We start from the raw sequence: 13341 nt of genomic DNA on the forward strand, positions 1-13341 counted from the left end.
TCGAAACACGTGTCGAGGTGTTGAAACAAAGGTTTGATGTTGGGAAAAAACTCCAGTAATATATATTAATTTTTTTGTTAGCTAAATCGACTAATTCTATTTGCACATTTTTGTGGTGTGCACATTTTCTGCTTCCGAAGTATGGAATATACTGTTTATATCTGACATGTACTTGAATTGTACAATTTAGACCTGTTTTATTGAATTTTCACGTAAAAATTACGCTGAGGATGCAACTTCCTTGATGAGTGATACTACGCCTCACAATCTACTTTCTAACGCTTATGCATCTGAAACCTTTTTAGCAAACTGGTCTAGAAGCAATTATCTCACTATAAATGATAATAACCAAAACGTTAGATTTCTCAACTGAGAATAATATAAAAAATAATGAACCTGTCAAGCTTCTCGGAGTGTATTTTGTCTCATCTCTTAATTTCTTTTCACATAATCACAAATTATCAAAGCGACAATACATGTGTATATATATGATAAGACAACTTAGCAACATAATAACAACGGATTGTTTGAGTAGCGTATTTCGCCATTTTTCACAGCATAATGACATATGGACTAATAGTGTGGGGTTCATCATGTCATCTAGATATAATATTAAAACTACAAAAAAAGTTGTAAGAATTATGGCACAGGCTAAATTTGACGATCATTGTAAACCTCTTTTCAAAAATCTCCGTATATTATCTCTGCGACCTTGCTTCATATATGAATGTTTGTGTTATGTTAAAAATTTAATAGGTGAAAATGAGTTGATTAAGCAGGAGAACATACACTACCATGATACCAAGGCCAAAACAAATGTAAGGCTACCCAAATATAGATTAGGTAAATCGCAAAACTCTCATTTATATATATATATATATATACACCTTCGAGAGGTGTAACAGTTACACCTCTCGAAGCGAAGCAGTAACTCGTCTTGATAATGCCATCTGAGATGATGGCGAAACGTCGACTATCGAATAGTACCCAACGGATGAACACCCGGAAGAACAACACATCATATATATATATATATATATATATATATATATATATATATATATATATATATATATATATATATATATCTTTGAAATTTTTTAACGTGTTACCATATAATTTTCAGACTTTGGACATGAGTATGAACACTTTTAAAGTTGAAATTAGGAATAGTATTTTACAGAATGCCTTTTACACATTCGAAGAATATTTTGATTATTTCGACTCATCAACAAATTTGTTGCCTGTCTAAAAATAGATATATTTTTATACAACAATATTTATGTATTTATTTGACTATATTGTGTTACATTGATTTCAATGTATATACTATTTATCCCATTGACGTATGCGAACACTATTTATGTATGCATTGCACGAATAAATTCTATTCTATTATTTATTGTCATTTTTTAAAATTGATCTGCTTTAGGATTTTTCACCTGCACAAAATTGGTTACCTATCGGTATACTTCAAGTTCTCCTGAGATTTGGAAATTGAGCTGTCACTATGATATGAAAAAAAAAATCACCAAGAGTAATAATAATATTAAAATTTCCTCACCTGGGTTGGAAATAGTTACTTCTCCAATGCCTGCAAGTAGCGGATGCGTTCAATCCATCTTTTCTATTCAAAAAACTGTAAATTTCCGTCAGGACCAAATGTGGCAATTCAGCCCAGGGTTTCGACTCTATTTCTTCCGTGAATTTGTTCTTTTTGTTTTCCGAACACTCAGGGTCCTCCACTAAATAGGTAAAATAATCTATTAAATATCATTACATGCTGATAAACCATACAATTTCAGAAACATGACATACTCGCCAAACCTTTACTAGGAATGTCTTATGTCAAGTGCCTATTTTTTTACGAAACACCATTTCAATCTGAACTAACTATTATTCGATTTTTTTTCTCACGAAAGTTTTGAGAAAATCAGTCCTTGTCTTCGACTCGTTATGATGTTCACATTTCCGATAATAATCAAGTGGTATTGAAAATTTAAATGAAGTTTCATTTTTCATGAAAGACTTAACAATCCACTTACACAGTAAATACAAGTAGAACAAACATTAGTTAAATGATCTGAATTCGATATTTATCGATATACCTACCTCGGAATTTTAATTGCAAAAAACACGCATGAATAAATATATTGAAGAACATGACAACTACAATCATTTTATATCAAATTAGCACATTCTCATTCATTTTACCTATGAATTGTGACATCATCGCCTTGAGTTTCCAGAGAAATGATTTCTTTCAGGAATGATTTCAATTCTTCAAATGTTCGCTTGTTAAATTTAGTTAGGGAAATGTGTATGCCTTTTTGAATATAATATGAAATAACACTTTTTGGCTTGAAATGAACAAAAACTAACCTCTCTTAGAACTGTACATACTCCTTTCAATTTAAATGTGAACTATTAATTGAAATTTTCCAGTACTATCTACAAACTTATTGAATTAATGAAAAGTTTACTGAAAAAAGAAAACATATGTTTTTAATTATCTAGTATACCTATCAATACAAGGCTTAGCTTGGTAGGGCATATATATATATATATATATATATATATATATATATATATATATATATATATATATATATATATATATATACAGAGTGACCCATTTGAAAGCGGGCCACCTCTCTAAAACTGTTATTTATTATCCGATTCAGAAGTTTTTTTTTTCAATAGATAGAGCGTCAATAGTTCTATTAGAGTGCTGTGAAGTCGAAATATAAATAAAATTTTCAAGGCCTACTTCGAATTTTTTTCAAGGTCAAAAATCCAAAAAACATACTAGCGATTTTTTTATATGAAATTTGACGACGCCACTGGATTTGTGATGCTTTCAAATGGTTGTGACTGAAATTTCAAGATAAAATAATGTTTTTTAACAGAAATATGGCATAAGTAAAATATACCAATCACTGTCAAAATAATTCAAATAGTTGTATATTAAATAACAATTTTGTAAATAATATGGTTTGAAATACTTCTTCAGAACATAACAACTTTATGTGCGATATAGTTATCTTTATTAGCACACTGCAGTTTGTTGTCAAAGAATAGAAATACACATCTTTATATCATAATATAATTATCAATATTAAAACCATAAATGAACCACTACAAAAGAATGTATTAACATGACAATGCCCACACATTAAATTTTGGACTGTTCCACCAAATCTCCATTCAATTCGATACATTTATCATATCGTTTTCTAATGTTAACCAAAACATTCAATAATTGATTTGGGGTGATATCTCTGCAAGCCTGTCTTATTCTTTCACGCAGTTCCTCTTTGCTCGTTGGGCGAGTTTTGTATACTTTTTCCTTAACGGTGCCCCATAAAAAAAAATCAAGTGGAGTCAAGTCCGGGGATCTGGGGGAAACTCAATCAGTGAACTATTTCGCCCTATCCACCGATTAGGAAAATTTTCTTCCAGCCAATCTCTAGCAATCCTGCTATTGTGGATGGAACAGCCATCTAATTGAAATAGAATATGGGCCTCTTCTGCTAGTGGAAGTTCATCCATAGCGTTGGAAAACTCGTTTTTCAAAAAATTCAAAAAAATTTGACCATTCAAATTGTTTTCAAAAAAAAAGGGGCCAATTATTCTGGTATGTAATATTCCGCACCAAACATTTATTTTTTGGGAGTACTGTCTTCTGCAATTTATTATCCAATGTGGATTTTCTTCCGTCCAGTACCTTGAATTTTGAGAATTAACTGTTCCATTGGTTGTGAATGTTGCCTCGTCACTGAACAAAATTTTTTTCAGAAAATTCCTGTTATTTAGATATTCTCCTTGAGCCCATAAACTATACTCCATCCTCTTTTCATTATCGCCTTCTTCTAAGGTGTGAAGAAACTTTGGTTTAAAGGGCTTCATATTATTATATTTCCTAAGATTTCTCCTTATTGTTTCGCGCGGTAAGTTGATGTCCAAACTTGCAATTCTCACACTTGTTTTCGGATTATTATTAAAATAATTTCGAATTCGTTCAGAATTATTTCGTCTCTGCCTTTGTACAGTATTAATATTCTTCAGGATATGTTTACTAACAGCTCCATACTGATTGAAAATTTTGTTTACTCTTCCAACTGTAGCTCTGCTAATATTTCGACGCTCCGGATGCATGTTATTGAAAATTCTACATACTTCCCTTTCGGATCTGTCGTTGTTACCACGAAGTTTTACTATTTCAATTTTCTCCTGCAAAGTCAAATTATCTGCCATACTTCTTTATTAGTGTAGGTACTTGAAGAGTTATAAACTTCACTATTAATACTGACAAATTTGTGTCTTTTCGTCTTTTATTTTAATGACTTGTCATCTCCACGGCAACTTAACTTTCAAAGCCTTCTAATAAAAATAATATTTTCGAAATGTGGCATCCCAAACATGTTTGAATGAAACCAAGATATGTAGATATTCGGAATAACTGACAACCACCAAAGAGGAACTGCGTGAAAGAATAAGACCAGGCTTGCATAAATGTTACCCCAAACCAATGATCGAATTTTGATCGAATCTTATGATTAGTTAGCATTAGAAAATGGTAGAATAAACGTATCGAATTAAATCGGAAATTAGTTACAAAGTACGGAAATCAATGTCTGGGCACTCTCATCTCAATCCATTTTTTTGTTGTAGTTCATTTATTTCATCAGTATTGGTTATTATTGATTATTGAATATTGATTACTATTTGATGTAAAGATGTATATTTCATTTCTCTGATGACAAAAAAACTGCAGTGTTTTGATGGACATAACTATCTTCTATACTTTATGGAGTTCTGTTTGAAAGAAACATAATTTGACACCATTTTGAATAACTGCTGTTTACAAGCTCGACTGCTAACGACGTGAAAGAGCATTTTAAACGATATTATTAATAATATTGTGATTTAATATGACGACAATTCGAAATATTTAGATAAAGTGATAAAAATTTTACTTATGCTATATTTCTGTTAAAAAAACATATTTCATCTTGAAATTTCAGTCACAACCATTTGAAAGCATCACAAATCCAGTGGCGTCGTCAAATTTCATATAAAAAAATCGCTAGTATGTTTTTTGGATTTTTGACCTTGAAAAAAATTCGAAGTAGGCCTTGAAAATTTTATTTATATTTCGACTTCACAGCACTCTAATAGAACTATTGACGCTCTATCTATTGAAAAAAAAAACTTCTGAATCGGATAATAAATAACAGTTTTAGAGAGGTGGCCCGCTTTCAAATGGGTCACTCTGTATATATATATATATATATATATATATATATATATATATATATATATATATATATATTGAATATTTATAAAATTGATTTTTGTGAACTGAGTGACACAATGGTAAAATAATGTCGAAAATTCTCCGTTGACTTTTGATACACATCAATTATAATAGCAATCACCTAATGAAATCAACATTCGTCAGATGGTAGCCTATTCAGTGTCGACAGTGATTAATAATTCTCATTTCCAAATAACACGATACACATGAAAACTTATTTTCGAAATTCAATAAAAACTTACCCTCAAATTTTCTCTTCTTGATGTTACTCTCCTCTGCGATTTCACTTCTGGATTTATCCTCCATTTCTCACAAATTTACCACAGTTTTTGAACCACACTAAATAATTACAATACCCAACAAGTAATGTCCAATACTAATTCGTATAGGATTCCACATTCATATTTATGCTGATTTGATAATTCAAACATTTACCTGTTTACCTAAATATATGATTCTATCGGGGTTCATGGCCTTGCCTGGAAAAAACCTGTTACCCAAGGGTGTTGCTTTCTTCCTAAATAGGCTATCATGAGTAGAGCAACAGATCATTATTAATAATGAACCGCATTTTTCACATTTTTTAAAGTAAACGGAATCTTCGTTATTATTATTAAAAAAAATATTAAGTCTGAAGTATTAGGAAGTGATAATCTAAAAATTACATTGATAGTACCATGCCGCCTTTTTATAGTATCTCATATATCACATATAATTACCTCCTGCATTCAAAATTTGTCGTTTCCGAGGTTGTGGAGGGTATCTCTCGTTAATCGTATACCGAAATTTTGTCCCCCCATCAGAGTTTTTACACCCTTGTTCTGTGTCAGTGTTACTCGTACATTAGAGAGTACTCGAGAGGGCATTAAAGTCTCAAATAGTACCCTTTCTCAACACTGATTGATTATCTTCCTGAGGAGCTATCTGGTTTCAGATCGAGCTACAACCGTACTACCGCGTTAACTGATGAAATAGGGAAATTGATGAAATTAAGGCTACCATTCTAGTAGGTATTCCTAGATTACACCAAAGCGTTCGATATGTTGAAACACAATTATTATTAATAGCGATTCTAAATCACATTGGCTTCTCGACACCAGCTTGTGATTTGATAGGCATTCTTAATGGATAGATATCAGCGCGTATTGTATGAAAATGGGACATCCACACCGCTATACGTTACGACGGGTGTATAGTTCAAGTGAACGATATAGTGCAACCTACCTTCCAACATCTCCCCTTTAATAATATAGTTACGAAGCTAACTAATTTCGTTATTCAATAATCATTTCTGATTATATATATATATATATATATATATATATATATATATATATATATATATATATATATATATATATATATATATATATATATTGTTATAAAAAGTCTCAAAAACAACAATGTGTAGAGATATTCACAACATCACAGAAAAATTCAGGAGTACAGTGAGGTCACCCTGTACATGTATTGAAATCCACAGACTTGACAGGAAATAAATACTCACGAATGGGAAATTCAAATTTCAAGATTTGCGTTCCAAATTTCATTAATTTTCAAAAAACAGACAACCGATATACGTTGTAAATAAATGTCAAATGAAAGCAAAATGATATCTGTTATGTAAAATTGGAAAATACATAATAAACTTATTGTAAATATTTAGGAATGATGAAAAATTCCAATATTATTGTTGTAAACCGTTTCCTTAGATAGGGACATCAAGTGATGCTTTTGAAGAATTTTGATATTTAGACATAATGTGAGGTTTACCATTTCTGTACATAATTGTTAAGTGAATATGTTTTTAAATTCATGAACAAATATGAAAATCATAGAATAGATAGTTTTTTTGATACTGAAGTTGAAAATTTGAAGTAATGAAAATTGAGAGTTGGTAACTAAAGAAAGTAAAATATTTTCAACTTTTTTATCAACAACGGGATTATTCTCAAGGCGACGAAGGTGAACGCCACGAAAATTTTTGTCTCCAGAAATTGAATAATATTACAATAGAAAAGTTAGAAATTGAATATTATTGTATTGTATACTGATAATTAATGGCAAATATAGTGAAAACCAACCTGATAAGCCAGTCCAAGTTCCAGGTTCCAGTTTTGAAGGTTATATAAAGTTGAGAATCTTACCGACTGGAGAAATGTACAGTGATATGGATTATCGAGATCTCTCAGTCAGATAGGAAATCAACATTCGATGAAAACTCACCTGCTAATTTATTCTCGATGTCATACTACTCTGCGATTTCGCTTTTGAATTTATCGTCCATTTTTCACAAATTCACACATATTTTTCAACCACACTAAATAGTCATGATACCCAGCATGTAATGTCCAATACTACAATTCAACAAGATTCCACATTAATGTTTATACTAATTTTATTATTTAACCATTTACCTGTTTACCGGAATCTATGGTTGCATCGAAGTTCATGGTCTTCTCTGAAGAAAAACTCTTACCCGAGGGTGTTGCTTTCTTCCTGGATAGGCTACCATGAGAATGAGCAGGGTTACAAATTATTATTATTCTCAGAAGTGAACGAAAATTTTGTTTTTCATACTCTAAAAAATATTAAGTTCAAAGCATGTGGATGTGATAATCTAAATATTACATTGATAATAGTATGCCGCCTCTTTATACTGTCCCACTGGATGAGCTGATCAGAGAAAAAATATTTTTGAGCAAATCTACCGAAGAAGAGTTATCACAAGAGTTTGTTAAACTACCGATTCATATGCAATGTTGTGAGTTTCCAACAAGTCCACTGGAAACAACAGAAGAAAATTTCGACTCCCGCAACTTGAACTGAGAAAGTTTGATGGCAACGTAAAAAACTGGATTGGTTCTGGGGACAGTTTTGCAAAATCCACGGGGATGAATAAATATATTTAGATAATACATTCCAATACCTACTACAGGCAACAGTTCACCGCCTTCTGGTTCAAATTATGGAAAAGCTTTTGACCAACTGAAAGGGATGAATTTCTGATAGAGGTCTATGTGAAAAAATTGCTGGATCTTGTTCTTAAAAAAGCAACTAATATGTCAGGTATGACTTTACCCTCTTTGTATGATAAGTTGGAAACTCAATTGAGAGCATTGGTAACGCTTGGAGTCACTAGCGATAAGTTTACCGCCATGCTCTTCTCGTTAGTTGAATCTGCATTGCCATCCGAACTAATTTGGCAGAGATACCGCAGTGTGGATGCACTAAATACAGTTACCACATGCAAGGAGGGTAAAGAAAATAAAGGTATCTATCATAGAACTGATCTTCTATTGATGCTTTTGGATTTTTTGAAAAAAGAAGCGGGATCTGAAGCGAAAATAAATCTTGCACAAGAAAGCTTCATTATAGGAGAATAAATAACAAGGAATCCAAAAGCTTTATAAAATGAAAAAGCAAGGTGAATCAGAAATATATACTGCATCAGCCTTGTATTCAGCGAGTAAGAATGAAAAAGAATGTGATAAGAGTATTTCGATAAATTGATGGATGTAGCCGTTACACTACGTGGTAGGAAATCATAATGAAGAAAAGAAAATTGAAACTTTCTATATTTTTCACCACTTTTCAAAAACTTTTATGAGTTTGCGATCTTTCAAAACACAAGAACAGTTAACTCAGGAAGAATACAGAGATGCATTATTATCAACTATCAAAATTACTCAGTGTAGGTGAAATTCAACTTAACCCAACAAAGTCGATATTTCGAGGAACAAAAGTAGTGATACAAAAGGTCTTTCAAGTAATTCATAGTCAAGCACTGTAAATCTTATATTTGCTATAATGATAAATATATCTCCTGTGATTTGGATTCAAAACATCACGGAGAACGTCTCAGCAAATTTTGGATACGCTATTATGAATGTTATAATTAGGGACTTATCACCTTGTGAACATCTCAGTCCATTTTTTCTAATACGTTATTGAGAATTTGTCAAATTGTGGGATCCGACACCACACACACACACACGGTTGACATCTGAGCATATTTTTGATATGCTTTTGTGCATCAACAAATATGGGGAGACCCGGTACTTCAGTGCCTTGTGGGGGAGTACCTTATTGCGAACTTTTTTTTTTGTATGCTATTAGAATGAGTTTGCTTTGATGGAAGAAGACACAGTTATGAAGCGAAAATGTGGTTTGAATGCATCATGAGAATTGTTCATGAAATTTAGTAAATTTTCATGTTCAATTACCTAAAAGAATGTCTAAGTATTAACAACATTCGGTACCCAACGAATCTTAAACGATTCAAGAATGCATCTTGAGAAGTGTTTGTGAAATTTAGGCTACGTTGCAAATATTCATGTTCAATTACCTTGTTACACATAATCCCAAAGCAGTATAATCTTATATAATTCTCAAGAGAATGTAACATTAGAAAGTTGACTGGAGATAATGTTTAAGTGGAACGTTTGAATGATTACAAGAATGTTGTGGTAGTTTAAAACAATATATATATATATATATATATATATATATATATATATATATATATATATATATATATATATATATATATATACAGGGTATAACTGAATAAGTGTGAAACATTTAAGGAGGTGATTCGAAAAAAAGATAGGATCTTTCATATAAAGAAATTTCATTGGAGCATCCCTTGTTAAGATACAACCCTTTAAAGGGGGCACATGAAATTTGTATAACAAGTTTTTTCACAAGCACTAAAAAAGTTAGAATACTTAAATTAACCTGACGTTTTGTACTACCAGAAAGACACTTAGCCAGAAATTTATTTGGTTTACCTCATGGTTGTAAGGGGTGGAAAACGGAACCCTTAAAATTTATTTCCAATGTAACATTTTGTCTTATTATTTGTTTACCATTCAAAAATGTATTTCCGATAACCTGTTTCATTATAAACAAAAAATGTTTCTTGGGTTTTTTGCCCAAATGAAACCAGTTCGCTTTTAGCGATAGTGACAATTAAATTGGTATGACACTGTCAGTTTGTGAATTTTCGAAATTGAATCAATACTAATTGTGTGTTGTTGTTATATTTTTAATTTGTGACTTTAATCTGTCTGTCTGTTTAAAATCTGTTTTTTCGTTAATCAGCTGTCGCCCCCATACGAACGACAACTCTCAGAAGTTGAGAAACTTGTGCGAGCTAAGGACTATCGAGGTCTTACCTTTTAACGTGTGATTCCTAACACGGTTGCAGAATCATTCCAGCTTCAACTAGATAAGACCCACGGTCTTCCGATCGTGAGTCGGGCGCACTACCACTGCGGCCAATTCCACAACCAATAATAATTCAGTTGTTATTAAAATGGCATACACAAATGAGGAAATGGCTGATATGCATTACGTTTACGGTCTGTCGCAGGGGAATGGGTTAGAAGCTTCTAGAAGATATGCTGAAATGTATCTTCAACGGCAGCATCCTTCATATAGAATATTTGCTCGACTCCATCAACGATTACGAGAATATGGTTCATTCGACGAAAGAACGCAGGATCGTGGTCGCCATCAAGAAGTACGAACACAACAGCTTGAGGGAGCAGTACTTAATTTGATTGAAGAACAACCTACTACCAGTACTAGAAAGATTATTTTCCAGCTAAATGTTGATCATATGACGGTATTTCGAATTTTAAAGGAACAACTCTTATACCTTTACCATCTGAAACGAGTACAGGCACCTTTACCGCGAGACTGTCCGAAACGTCTTGAATTTTGCAATTGGATGCTGGAAATGATTAGAAGAAATTGTGACTTTCTGAAGACGATAGAATTCACAGATGAATGTAGTTTTTCTCAGAACAAGATTATTAATTTTCATAATTACCACATATGGGCTGATGAAAACCCTCACGCTATTGTCGAAACTAACCATCAAGAACAGTTTTCTCTTAACGTGTGGCTCGGAGTTATTGGGGATGATTTAATTGGGCCTCATTTTCTACCTCCTCGATTAAATCGTGAGGCATACGTTCATTTTTAAGAGAAGTGCATCTAGTACTGCTGGAGGAAGTTCCTTTGGGCGTCAGAAGGGATATGTTTTTTATGCATGATGGGGCTTCCGTCCATTTTAGTCAAGTAGCACGTCAGCATTTAACTGAAACATATGCAAATCAGTGTATAGGTCGAGGAAGACTATAGAATTGGCTCGCTCGATACCCGGATCTCAATCCTCTCGATTTCTCTATTTGGGGCCATTTACAGAATTTGGTTTATCGTACTCCTGTTCGCGATGTAGAGGGCTTAAGGAACCGCATCATCGATGCGTGCAGGGTAATCAGAGACTCCAGGAATATTTGAGCGAATACGTGGCTCAATGCGCCGACGTCTAGGCGCATGCGTAATGTCTGAAGGTAGACATATTGAACATTTACTATGATTTCTACATGTTGTGTGTTTTGTTATCAATAAATCAGTTCTGTTTATTACTCTTTAGTCGTTTAATGCAGGTACTAACTACAAAATAACAATAAATCCAGTTCGTATTTATGACGATGTATCTCTGTAGTTGTTCGTAAAATAAATTTTTGCGGCGAACTGGTTTATTTTAAGCAAAAAACCCAAGAGACATTTTTTGTTTAGAATGAAACAGGCTATCGGAAATAATTGTTTAAATAGTAAACAAATAATAAGACAAAAAGTTACATTGGAAATAAATTTTAAGGGTTGCGTTTTTCACCCCTTACAACCATGGGGTAAACAAATAAATTACTGGCTAAGTGTCTTTTTGGTAGTACAAAACGTCAAATTAATTTCAATATTGTAACTTTTTCAGTGCTTTTTCAGTGAAACAATATCTAAAATTGATGAAACGTTAAAATTAATCAAAGAAAATTCAGCTGAAAAATATGCAATCGAAGCAATAAATCAACATATCAGAGTGTGTAATGAAGCTTTGAAAAACTTAAAACTCAAAGTAGGTGAGAAAAGTGAAATCTTAACGAAAATTGGTCAATTGAAACGATTGAGATGTTTACTTATGATGAAAAATAAAAATGTAGGTTCAAAGAAGGAGCGAAAGGTTTGCTGGGAAGATGATAACTCTTATTTCAATAACAGAGTAAAAACGGGTGTCATCATCAATGTGAAACAAAGATATAAAAGCATTTTTGGCTGACGGATTCAGTTTGTTCAAAAAAGTCATCAACAAAATTTTGAAGACAATGCCACTTCTCAAAGTTAATACCACTCTTTGGAGTGATTTTGTGAAACAATCAAGTGACGAGGAAATAATTAGTCAAAAATATTCAACCGCTCCCAACGTAGTTTTAGATCAGGGAACGGATCTGGTTGTGTGGTACCGAGAAAATGTCATTGATTACATCTTAAATAAACTGTCAGAGTTTTCTGAAGAGTCGAGCGGTTGGGCATTACACAAAATCTTGCTGTTAGAAGTAGCTATCAACAAATATGAAATTGGCAATGGAACCTCATTTATTACAATACCATCACAAATTTCGAGAAAACGAGTATGTATCAATATTCAAAATAATGATGAGGCATGCTTTTTTTGGAGTATAGTTAGTGCTTTATACCCACCCACAGAAGATTATCGATATTGTGCCGAGCCTGAATTATTCCATCTCGTAATTCACGATACCATGTACTGTAAATATAAGTGTTATTTCTAATATAGTGAAAACAAACAATTGTTGTGCATCCCACGCCCATGTGTGTAAACCAGACGCTGACGCGGAGAAAAGGGAATATGTCTAGGGTACGATTGTCGAGTAGTCGGTTGGTACCTGCCGATACGTTAAGAAGGGCAGTGTAATGCCGAAACAAAAATTATCTCAGTGCAACGAATTATAATTAACAAGTTCTGTTAATTAATGTATGTGGGTGGTGAAGAGTCTACATATATTTCTAATAGTGAAAATTGCAAACAACACTTCTGTGAGAAGCTGTCCAAGGTAGGATCTTTACAATTATTTTATCCTAATTCGCATTGGTTGTGCTGTCCGCCGAATGCAGGGAAAAACAGTGTGAACTGGTTACTTCGAAACACC

The sequence above is a fragment of the Leptinotarsa decemlineata genome, unplaced genomic scaffold, assembly GCF_025532065.1.
Source record: "Leptinotarsa decemlineata unplaced genomic scaffold, Ldec_3_MD MMD2_tig00003192_RagTag_RagTag, whole genome shotgun sequence".
Classification (NCBI taxonomy): Eukaryota; Metazoa; Arthropoda; class Insecta; order Coleoptera; family Chrysomelidae; genus Leptinotarsa; species Leptinotarsa decemlineata.